The sequence below is a fragment of the Rhinopithecus roxellana genome, chromosome 8 (genome assembly GCF_007565055.1).
Source record: "Rhinopithecus roxellana isolate Shanxi Qingling chromosome 8, ASM756505v1, whole genome shotgun sequence".
NCBI lineage: Eukaryota > Metazoa > Chordata > Mammalia > Primates > Cercopithecidae > Rhinopithecus > Rhinopithecus roxellana.
This window is the reverse complement of record NC_044556.1, coordinates 55,580,584-55,593,182: the sequence shown is the minus strand read 5'-3', so window position 1 is coordinate 55,593,182 and position 12,599 is coordinate 55,580,584.

Here is a 12,599-nt window from a genome sequence, read left to right as displayed (position 1 = left end):
GTCCTGCCTCTTGGCAAGTGAAAACCACCTATTAATATGCGAGGGCAGGGGAGAAGACTGGGAGAGAAATGGAATGTTACCTTGACACCATCTCCAAACTGTTCCTCTGTCCACTCCACCGGCAGCTTTGAGAGATGAGCTGCGCTGGGAGGAAGAAAGGGAAAAAAACAAGGGAAAGGGAGCACTCAGTTGGAAAATGGGAGCCTGGTCAGTATAGTCCCAGCTACTTGGGAGGCGGAGGTGGGAGGATGACTTGAGCCCGGAGGCGGTAGTTGCAGTAATCCTAGATCGCGCCATTGAACTACAGCCTGGGCGATAGAGCCAGACCTTGTCTCAAAAAGCAAACAACAAAAAAAAAAATTTTAAAAACCCACAACAACACAATTTGAGAAAAGCGGAATGACGTTATCTCAAGAAGAAAGTTAAACAGATGTACACAAAACACACCCAGATGATACAAACTGAGCTGAACATGCTCTATAAACATCTTTGGGTGACTGTGGATATGTCCTTTACACATATTTGATCTGTGGACAGGTCCCTACATTTCAGAATTATTTGTTTTCTCACTGTGACTAATAGTTGTGTGCTGACTAAGCCACCTTTTTTCTTTTTTTTTTTTTTTTGAGACGGAGTCTCGCTCTGTCGCCCAGGCTGGAGTGCAGTGGCCGGATCTCAGCTCACTGCAAGCTCCGCCTCCCGGGTTTATGCCATTCTCCTGCCTCAGCCTCCGGCGCCCACCACCTCGCCCGGCTAGTTTTTTGTATTTTTTTAGTAGAGACGGGGTTTCACCGGGTTAGCCAGGATGGTCTCGATCTCCTGACCTCGTGATCCGCCCGCCTCGGCCTCCCAAAGTGCTGGGATTACAGGCTTGAGCCACCGTGCCCAGCCAGCCACCTTTTTTCTATAGACGATGTTGATACTCAAACTTTCTGTTAATATTTATATTGTTACATCATTTTTTTTTTTTTTTTTTTTTTTTTTTTTTTTTTTTTTTTTTTTTTGAGACGGAGTCTTGCTCTGTCACCCAGGCTGGAGTGCAGTGGCCGGATCTCAGCTCACTGCAAGCTCCGCCTCCTGGGTTCACGCCATTCTCCTGCCTCAGCCTCCGGAGTAGCTGGGACTACAGGCGCCCGCCACCTCGCCTGGCTAGTTTTTTGTATTTTTAGTAGAGACGGGGTTTCACCGGGTTAGCCAGGATGGTCTTGATCTCCTGACCTTGTGATCCGCCCGTCTCGGCCTCCCAAAGTGCTGGGATTACAGGCTTGAGCCACCGCGCCCGGCCTGTTACATCATTTTTAATTGAAATTCATGCTCAACACCTTTGCTAGTTGTAGTTTCTATTTTACGATGATTTAATTTTAACTGTACTAAGTATATGCAGACTGTGGAAAAAAACTTCCTTAGCATTACCTCATTGCAAGTGAAAAGACCACATTTTTATCCAAAAGAATGATATTGTTTGACATTTTGCCTTTTTCACCTTTGCTCTCATTCCTTTGTCCCCATCTCTTTGGCCAAAGTTCTGCTTCTGGTTCCGTTCAATGTAAACCACCTACGGGGTGCTTAATAGTCTTGGCTGGGTGCGTGGAGCACACCTGTAATCCCAGCACTTTGGGAGGCCGAGGTGGGTGGATCATCTGAGGTCAGTCTGACTAACATGGTGAAACCCATCTCTACTAAATACAAAAAAATTAGCCGGGCATGGTGGCACATGCCTGTAATCCAAGCTCTTGGGAGGCTGAGACAGGAAAATCACTTGTACCTGGGAGGCGGAGGTTGCAATGAGCTGAAATCATGCCATTGCACTCCAGCCTGGGCATCAAGAGCAAAACTCCATCTCAGAAAGAAAGAAAGAGAGAGAGAGAGAGAGAGAGAGAGAGAGAGAGAGAGAGAAAAGAAAGAAAGAAATTTAAAGTCTTGGAGAAAGGTATATACACTGACAGCTGGGCTCTGTGATATGTGCCTGTAATCCCAGCTACTCAGGCGGCTGAGGCAGAAGGAGAGGATCACTTAAGGCCAGGAGTTTGAAACCAACCAGGGCAACATAGGGAAAAGACTCAGTGTCTAAGAAATTTTATTTTGTTTTATTATTTATTTATTTATTTACTTACTTATTTATTTATTTATTTATTTATTTTTGAGATGGAGTTTCGCTCTTGCTGCCCAGGCTGAAGTGCAATGGCACGATCTTGGCTAACTGCAACCTCCGCCTCCTGGGTTCAGGCGATTCTCCTGCCTCAGCCTCCCTAGTAGCTGGGATTACAGGCATGTGCCACCACGCCAGGCTAATTCTGTATTTTTAGTAGAGACGAGGTTTCTCCATATTGGTCAGGCTGGTCTCGAACTCCCAACCTCAGGTGATCCACCGACCTCGGCCTCCCAGAGTGCTGGGATTACAGGCATGAGCCACCGTGCCCGGCCTTTATTTATGTTATTTTTGAAACAGGCTCTTGCTCTGTTGCCCAGGCTAGAGTGCAGTGGTGCAATCATAGCTTGCAGAAGCCTCCACCTCCTGGGCTCAAGCAATCCTCCGACTTCAGTCTCCTGAGTAGATGGGACCACAGGCATTGCCACATCCTGCTATTTTTTTTTTCTTTCTTTTCCTTCTTTCCTTCCTTCCTTCCTTCCTTTCTTTCTTTTCTTTCATTTTTGTTTTTTGTTTTGTTTTGTATACACGATGTCTTGCTGTATAGCCCAGGCTAGTCTTGAACTCCTGAGCTCAAGTGATTCTCCCACCTCAGCCTCCCAAAGTGCTGGGATTACAGGCATGAGCCACCATGCCCGGCCTTTATTTATTTATTTTATTTTTGAAACAGGCTCTTGCTCTGTTGCCCAGGCTAGAGTGCAGTGGTGCAATCATGGCTCGCAGAAGCCTCCACCTCCTGGGCTCAAGCAATCCTCCCACCTCAGTCTCCTGAGTAGATGGGACCACAGGCGTTGCCACATCCTGCTATTTTTTTTTCTTTCTTTTCCTTCCTCCCTTTCTTTCTCTCTCTCTTTCCTTTCTTTTTTTGTTTTTGTTTTTTGTTTTGTTTTGTATACATGATGTCTTGCTGTATAGCCCAGGCTAGTCTTGAACTCCTGAGCTCAAGTGATCCTCCCACCTCAGCCTTCCAAAGTGCCGGGATTATAGGCGTGAACCACCATGCCCCGCCAGAAAATTATATTTAAAAAATTTTTTAAATAAAACATTAGCTGGGTATGGTGGTGTAACCTGTAATCCTCTACTCTGGAGGCTGAGACAAGAGAATCACTTGTGCCCAGGAGTTCGAACCTGCAGTAAGCTCTGATTGCACCACTGTACTCCTGCCTGGGCAAAGGAACAAGAAAGACCCTGCCTCTTAAAAATATAAAAATAAATATAAAGAAATTTAAAAAGCATGCATTCACAAATATAATAATAGCCATGTTACACTATTGAGTTATATTCAATTTACAGTATACTAAAATGGGTAAGCCTTTTATTTTCACTTTAACTACTATTAAATTGGGTCTCCCACATCCTACACTTATGCATTTTTTTTTTTTTTTTTTTTTTAGATGGAGTTTTGCTCTTGTTGCCCAGGCTGGAGTGAAATGGCGCAATCTCGGCTCACTGCAATCTCCGCCTCCCGGGTTCAAGCGATTCTCCTGCCTCAGCCTCCCAAGTAGCTGGGATTATAGGTAACCATGCCCTGCTAATTTTGTATTTTTAGTAGAGGGGGTTTCTCCATGTTCATCAGGCTGGTCTCAGTGACCTCAGGTGATCCGCCCGACTCGGCCTCCCAAAGTGTTGGGATTACAGGCATAAGCCACCGCGCCCAGCCGCATTTCTTTCTTAACCAAAGTACATTTTGCGTTTATCTCTGTTCAATTTTATATTTTCTATTTTGAAAATATTAATAATGGACAAGTATACATGAAATAATGTTAATAACTAAAATGAAAAAAGTAAATACAAATAGTGTGCACCTCAGTTAATACTATATAAAAATCTGTGTATACATTTACAAAGCATGAAGGTATTTTAGAGCATGCAAGTAATTTGATGTTCATCAGATTCTTTTTCCCATAAAGTTGCTTAAATGTATAATAAATGTTACAATTTCATTGTCATTGACATTTGTTTTCTATAGTCTTTCAAAAAAGCAGATTTGTAAACTATAGACTGATGAGTTTGTCTGCAAAGTAGAGAATTATGGAAGGAATTATTCAACAGCCCCACACACAAAAAAGTAGACTGTGACTATAGACAGTTCAATAGAAATTTTGCAGAGAAGGCCAGTGGAGAAAAGGAGCAACAGCTGTAAGACATGTTGAATAAATGCAGAGTAGGTATTTTGTTTAGATGGAAAAGCTTGTATGTTAATAGCAATGATCCAGTAAAGAGCAAGAAAAATTAATCATGCGTGGAAAAGAGAGGCCAGGCGCAGCCGGGCGCGATGGCTCAAGCCTGTAATCCCAGCACTTTGGGAGGCCGAGACGGGTGGATCACAAGGTCAGGAGATCGAGACCATCCTGGCTAACACCGTGAAACCCCGTCTCTACTAAAAAATACAAAAAAAACTAGATGGGCGAGGTGGCGGGCGCCTGTAGTCCCAGCTACTCGGGAGCCTGAGGCAGGAGAATGGCGTAAACCCGGGAGGCGGAACTTGCAGTGAGCTGAGATCCGGCCACTGCACTCCAGCCCGGGCCACAGAGCGAGACTCCGTCTCAAAAAAAAAAAAAAAAAAAAAAAAAAAAGAGAGGCCAGGCGCAGTGGCTCATGCCTATAATCCCAGTGCTTTGGGAGGCCAAGGCAGGTGTATCACTTGAGCCCAGGAGTTCTAGACCAGCCTGGGCAACAGAGAGAGACCCCTGTCTCTATGAAAAAAATAAAAATTAAAAAATTAGCTGGGCATGGCAGTGCCTGTGGTCCCAGCTACTCCAGAGGTTGAGGTGGGAGGATCCTTTGAGCCTGGGAGGTGGAGGCTGCAGTGAGCCATGCTTATGCCACTGTATTCCAGCCTGGGTGACAAAGCAAGACCTTCTCTCAAAAATCGGGTGGGGGAAGAACAGTTGTGGTATCAAGTAATAGAGGAGAGAAGAGATGGCATCCTGAGCTCAAGCTGAGGGTTAAAGCAGAGAAAACCACCTATCATAACAAGAGAAGCATGTGGTACAGCTTGTAGATTTGTTGGTGAGAAGATAATGGCAATTTCTTTGATTTCTTCAGAGGTAAACTCATTAGCTAAGAGTGCAGAGGGAAAAGGAAGTTTAGGAAATCTAGAGAGTAGGGAGAAGTGGAGACTGAAGGTATACACTAGTGGCTGGGCTCAGTGGTTCACACCTATAATCGCAGCACTTTGGGAGGCTGGGCCAAGCGGATCACCTGAATTCAAGACCAGCCTGACCAACAAGGTGAAACCCCCTCTCTACTAAAAATATTAATTAGCTGGGTGTGGTAGCTCACGCCTGTAATCTCAATCTGAGGCTGAGGCACAAGAATCACTTGAACCCAGGAGATGGAGGTTACAGTAAGCAGAGATAGCACCATTACACTCCAGCCTGGGTTACAGAGTGACACTCTGTCTCAAAAAAAAAAAAAAAGGATACACACTAGAGAATTGTGTTAGAGGCCGGGCCGCGGTGGCTCACGCCTGTAATCCCAGCACTTTGGGAGGCCGAGGCGGGTGAATCACAACATCAGGAGTTCGAGACCAGCCTGGCCAATATGGTGAAACCCCTGTCTCTACTAAAAATACAAAACTTAGCCAGGCATGGTGGCGGGCGCCTGTAGTCCCAGCTACTTGGGAGGCTGAGGCAGGAGAATCACTTGAACCTGGGAGGTGGAGGTTGCAGTGAGCCAAGATTGCGCCACTGCACTCCAGCCTGGGTGACAGAGGGAGACCCTGTCTCAAAAAAAAAAAAAAAAAAGTGCATATCTCTTATTACAAGTGACCTGAGCATCTCCCTGGGTTAAGAGCCAGTTGTGTCCGGGTGCAGTGGCTCACGCCTGTAATCCTAGCACTTTGGGAAGCCAAGGCAGGTGGATCACCTGAGGTCAGGAGTTCGAGACCAGCCTGGCCAACATATAGTAAAACTCTGTCTCTACTAAAAATTACAAAAATTAGCTGGGCATGGTGGTGCATGTCTGTAGTCCCAGCTACTTGAGAAGCTGAGGCAGGAGAATCGCTTGAACCCGGGAGGTGGAGGTTGCAGTGAGCCGAGATCATGCCACTGCATTCCAGCCCGGGTGACAGAGCAAGACTGTCTCTCCAAAAAAAAAAAAAAAAAAAAGAGCCAGTTGTATTCTGTGAATTGTCCCTTCATATGCTTTGCTCATTTTTTAATTAGGATAGTTGTTTTTTCCTGATCCATTTGTACATGTTCTTTATATATCCAAGGAATTAGCTATTTGCGTATGCTCTGAATTGATTTCCCCAGTTTGCTGTTTCTCTTTTGGCTTGACTTCTGTGGATGTGTGTTTCCCATGCAGAAGGCTTTGGCTTGTTTGTTTTATTCTTTATCAGCCTTTTATGGCTTTTAAATTTTGAGTCATAGTTAGAAATATTTTCACCACTTTAAGGTAATGAAAGAGTTTGTACTAGTTTGTTCTCATGCTGCTAATAAAGACATACCTGAGATTGGGTAATTTATAAAGGAAAGAGGTTTAATTGACTCACAGTTCCACATGGCTGGGGAAGTCTCACAATCATGGCGGAAAGTGAATGAGGAGCAAAGTCACGTCTTACATGGCAACAGGCAAGAGACCTTGTGTAGGCGAACTACCCTTTATAAAAGCATCAGATCTTGTAAGACATATTCACTATCATGAGAATAGCATAGGAAAGACCTGTCCCCATGATTCAATTTTCTCCCACCAGGTCCCTCCTACAACATGTGGTAATTATGGGAGCTACAATTCAACACGAGATTTTGGTGGCAACACAGCCAAACCGTATCAGAGGTTTTCTTCCTAATAGTTTACATTTTTTGCTTTTTTTTTTTTTTTTTTTTTTGAGATGGAGTCTCACTCTGTTGCCCAGGTTGGAGTACAGTGGCACGGTCTCAGCTCACTGCAAGCTCCGCCTCCCAGGTTCATGCCATTCTCCTGCCTCAGCCTCCCAAGTAGCTGGGACTACAGGTGCCCACCACCACGCCTGGCTAATTTTTTTTTTTTTTTTTTTGAGACAGAGTCTCATTCTGTCACCCAGGCTGGAGTGCAGTGGTGGAATATCAGCTCACTGCAACCTCCACCTTCCGGGTTCAAGCAATTCTCCTGCCTCAGGCTCCCAAGTAGCTAGGATTACAGGTGCGCACCACCATGCCCAGATAAATTTTGTATTTTTAGTAGAGACCGACTTTCACCATGTTTTCCAGGATAGTCTCAATCTCCTGACCTCGTGATCCACCTGCTTCGGCCTCCCAAAGTGCTGGGATTACAGGCCTGAGCCACTGCGCCCAGCCAACACCTGGCTATTTTTTTGTATTTTTAGTAGAGATGGGGTTTCACCATGTTAGCCAGGATGGTCTCAATCTCCTGACCTCATGATCCACCCATCTCAGCCTCCCAAAGTGCATAAGCCACTGCACCCGGCCTTTTTTTTTTTTTTTTTTTTTTGAGACGAAGTTTTGCTCTTGTTGCCCAGGCTGGAGTGCAATGGTACGATCTCGGCCCACCCCTCCACCTTCCGGGTTCAAGCAATTCTCCTGCTTCAACTTCCTGAGTAGATGGGATTACAGGCATGAGCCACCACCCCCAGCTAACTTTGTCCAACATGGACAAAGTTTCTCCATGTTGGTCAGGCTGGTCTCAAACTCCCGTCTTCAGGTGATCCACCCACCTCGGCCTCCCAAAGTGCTGGGATTACAGGCGTGAGCCACCATGCCCAGCTGACATTTTTTACTTTCAATCTTCCATCCATTTGAAATTTATCTTAGTATACAGTATGGGGTACAAAACCCATCTGTATATCCATTCACATTGTTTTAATTACTAAGAATTTATTTCATTTCATTCATTTATTTATTTAGAGGCAGGGGTCTCATTATGTTGTCCAGGCTAGCCTCAAACTCCCAGTCCCAAGCAATCCTCCCACCTCAGCCTTCTGAGTAACTGGGACTAGAGTGGTGTACCATGAGGTCCAACTAATGAATCATATATTCAGGGGAGTCAAATCTTTTGGCTTCCCTGGGCCACACTGGAAGAAGAATTGTCTTGGGCTACACATAAAATACACTAACACCAGCTGGGTGCAGTGGCTCACGCCTGTGATCCCAGCATTCTGGGAGGCCAAGGCAGGTGGATTATTTGAGGTCAGGAGTTCGAGACCAGTTTGGCCAAAATGGGGAAACCTTGTTTCTAAAATACAAAATTACTAAAAATACAAAAATTAGCTGGGCATTGTGGCAAGTGCCTGGAGTCCCAGCTATTCGGGAGGCTGAAGCAGGAGAATCACTTGAACCCAAGGAGCAGAGGTTGCAATGACCCAAGATTGTGCCACTGCACTCCAGCCTGGGTGACAGAGTGAGACTCTGTCTCAAAACACATACACACACACATACACAAATCTTAAAATGTTTTAAGAAAGTTTATGAATTTGTGTTGGGCTGTATTCAAAGCTGTCCTGGGCCACGTGTGGCCCACAGGCCGTGGGTTGGACAAGCTTGATATATATGAATAGCTGGTGGGGCTTGCTGCCCCTCTTTGATGTTCTTTTTCAACCTTTTCTGGTTATTCTTGTTTTCAACTAAACATCATGATATATTTACAAAGTTGAGTCTTACTATCCAAGAACCTTTTTTTTTCTTTTCCTTTTTTTTTTTTTTTTTGAGACAGAGTCTCGCTTTGTCACCCAGGCTGGAGTATAGTGGCACGATCTCAGGTCACTGCAACCTCCACCTCCTGGATTCAAGCAATTCTTTTGCCTCATCTTCCCTAGTAGCTGGGATTACAGACACGCACCACCACGACTGGTCAATTTTTGTATTTTCATTAGAGACAGGGTTTCACCATGTTGGCCAGGCTGGTCTTGAACTCCTGACCTCAAGTGATCCACCCGCCTCAGCCTCCCAGAGTGCTGGGATTACAGGCATGAGCCACCACACCCAGCCAAGTCTTTTCATTTTTACAAGTCTAATTTTAGGTCTTTTTATTGTATTTTTACCATTTTCTTCATACAGGTCTTGAACTTTCTTGATAAGTATATTCCTAGTTATGCAAAGGAATGATGACAATTACGAATCATGTATAGAGTCTAAACTGAATTAGGAGGAAAATATGGGCATGAGGAAAGTAATAAGTTGTAAAAATTTGGTAAGGTAAATTAATTGAAGGACTTGATAGGTTCAAGAATATGATTAGGAATGGAAATGCTAGTAGAATGAGCTAGGAGGATTTCTTATTGGGAAATACCATCAGACCTAGTTTCTTAGGACTTTCCATTTTCTTGGCTTATCTTCACTTTAAAGTCTCTGGCTATGAGCTCAACATGTATTCTCTTTGAATTTTAAAAATCTCTTTTCCTGTAGTCTACTTCTTGTGTCTAACTGTGCTTAGTGTTTTTTTCTTTTTCCTTTGGTTAATATGAATCTCAAGGAGGCATGATCTATTATTTCTCATGTAAATACTAACCAAAATTGAAGTGGTATAGTTGTACTAATATCAGATAAAATGGATTTGAAGGTAGGAAGCATCCCCAGGGATAAAGAGGGACACAGTGAGAAAGGGATCAATCCAGGAGGGAAGCATAACAATTCTAAATTTGTATACATCAAATAACATAGTCTCCAAAATATGTAAAGTAAAACCGGCAGAACTAAAAAGAAAAATGGACAAATCCAAATCATAGTGAGAGATGTAAATATACCTCTGTAAGTAACTAATAGAACAAGCAAAAAAAACAATCAGTAGAGATATAGATTTGGGCCAGGTGCAGTGGCTCATGCCTATAATCCCAACACTTTGGGAGGCTGAGGTGGTAGGATTGCTTGAGCCCAGGAGTTCAAGACCAGCCTGGGCAACATAGCAGGACCTTGTCTCAAACAAAAAAAGAGAGAAAGAAAGAAAAAGGGAAGAAAAGGGAAGGGGAGGGGAGGAGAGGGAAGAGAGAAGGAAGGCAAAAAAAAAAAAAAGAGATGGATATTTGAACAACATAATTAGTAAATTGGACCTAACTGACATATATAAAACACTGCACCCAAAAGCTGCAGAATACATCTTCTTTTCAAGTGTTCAGTGACTATTTACAAAAACTGGCCATAAAGCAAATTTCAACACATTTTAAATGATTCAAATCATACAGTATATATTTTCCTACTACTCATATGAAAGGTACTCACCTTTCATATGCCAGGTTATAGTTTCACTGTTGGCCATACAATAATAAACAGTCCATCCTCTTAGAGAGCTCAGGCTATTTTGCTCCCCTTCACCCCCCACCCCACCCACTTCAATAAGCTGGTCTAGAAAGCTTAGTCTAAAGTGGGAAGAGCCATGCAATGTCGTAAGTGCTACAACAGAGGTACATACTTTATTTTTCCCATGTCTTATGTCCTTCACGGAATTCAGTTATATAATTTTATCTCGTTATTGTTCTCCCCTCTCCTTCAGTTTAAAAGCCATCTTGATGAGAACAACAAGTCTTATGCCAAAAACCTTCTTCTAATTCTTGTGAAATTCAGAACGGTACAAAGGAGACTGGAAACTTCCCAAACAGGGAAAATGGCACGTAAAGGCCAGCGTCAGGAAGGAGTAGGGCCTACTTAGGACACGAAGAAAACCAGCTTGTGGGGAGCAGCCACTGGAAGATAAGTTTGGAAAGGCAAAGTGGCACCAGATCTAGACTACAGATTGCTCAAAAGGCCAGGCTGAGACAAGTGCTTGAGCCACTAGACAACAAGGACCTATTATAAATTATCAATTCTGACTGATAAGATAAAAATGTTATTTTAAGATCAGACAGGCAGTGATTCTTCAGAAACACTGAAATTAGAAGATTCTGAAGGTCAGAAGGCTAGTGAGGCTCAGCTGACACCTACTGAGAAGTCATGTTTGAGGCACTGGAGGTAAGAAAGTGAAAGCCAGGCCCTGCCTTTGAGAAGCTCACAATCACTTAGTAGAGACAAACAAATGAACAACAAAAATGTGGTGTAATAGAAATGATGACACAGGTTTGTGGTAAATATAAACCTGGGATAGACAACATAGGATGAAAGGGCAGAGTTTAATTTAGTATGAAAAGGAAGGTGTAAGGCAAGAGAAGTGCATATAGCTGGTAAACTCCAGGACTTCAACCTCACCTGCTGAAATAGTTGTGAGGAAAGGGAAAGAGAATTTTAAAGGGCAAGGTAATCGCTTAGAACAGCCTATCGGGGTTATGAACCAAACAGCTAATGAAGGAGAAAGAGGAATGTTCTCTTAATGTTGATCAACCCACAGGGCATGGTTATGTAATGAGCCAGGTCCATTTACTTCCAGGATTCTCTCTAAATCTCATCAGTTATAAAACTGAAGAAAGCAGCCGGGCGTGGTGGCTCAGGCCTGTAATCCCAGCATTTTGGGAGGCTGAGGCAGGTGGATCACAAGGTCAGGAGTTCGAGACCAGTCTGGCCAATATGGTGAAACCCCATCTCTACTAAAAATACAAAAATTAGCTGGGCGTGGTGGTGGGCACCTGTAGTCCCAGCTACTCAGGAGACTGAGGCAGGAGAATAACTTGAACCTGGGAGGCAGAGCTTGCAGTGAGCCGAGATTGCACCACAGCACTCTAGCCTGGGTGACAGAGCCAGACTTGGTCTCAAAAAAAAAAAAAAAAAAAAAAAGAAACAAACAAACAAAAAAAACTGAAGAAAGCAAATGGTCTAAGTTGACAGGCCAAGAAGGGGGCTTGAGAGCTACTTTTTTTTTTTTTTTTTTTTTGAGACAGGATCTCACTCTGTCACACAAGCTGGAATGTAGTGCATAATCATGGCTCACTGCAGTCTCAACCTCCCAGTCTCAAGCAAGCCTCCTGCCTCAGCCTCCTAAGTAGCTGGGACTACAGGTGTGCACCACCACACCCAGCTAATTTTTGTATTTTTTGTAGAGACAAGGTCACACTATGTTGCCCAGGCTGGTCTTGAACTATTTGCCTCAGGCAATCCTTTTGCATCAGCCTCCCAAAGTGCTGGTATTATAGGTGTGAGCCACCACACCTGGCTAAAAAACCACTTTATGGTGATAAAAGATAAAGTGGTTACCTAGAAAGGGGGTAGGGTGGGATTGACTAGAAAAGGCCACTTAGAGATATTTTGGGGATTTCGGTGTTTGAGATCGTGTTTAGGGTGGTGGTCACAAGTGAGTATACTCAAATTCAGTGAATTGAATGCTTAAGAATTGTGCATTTTGGCTGGGCACGGTGGCTCACGCCTGTAATCCCAGCACTTTGGGAGGCCAAGGCGGGCAGATCACCTGAGGTAGGGAGTTCAAGACCAGCCTGACCAGCATGGAGAAAACCCATCTCTATTAAAAACACAAAATTAGCTGGGTGTGCTGGTGCATGCCCATAATCCCAGCTACTTGGGAGGCTGAGGCAGGAGAATTACTTGAACCCGGGAGGCAGAGGTTGTGGTGAGCCGAGATCGTGCGATTGCAC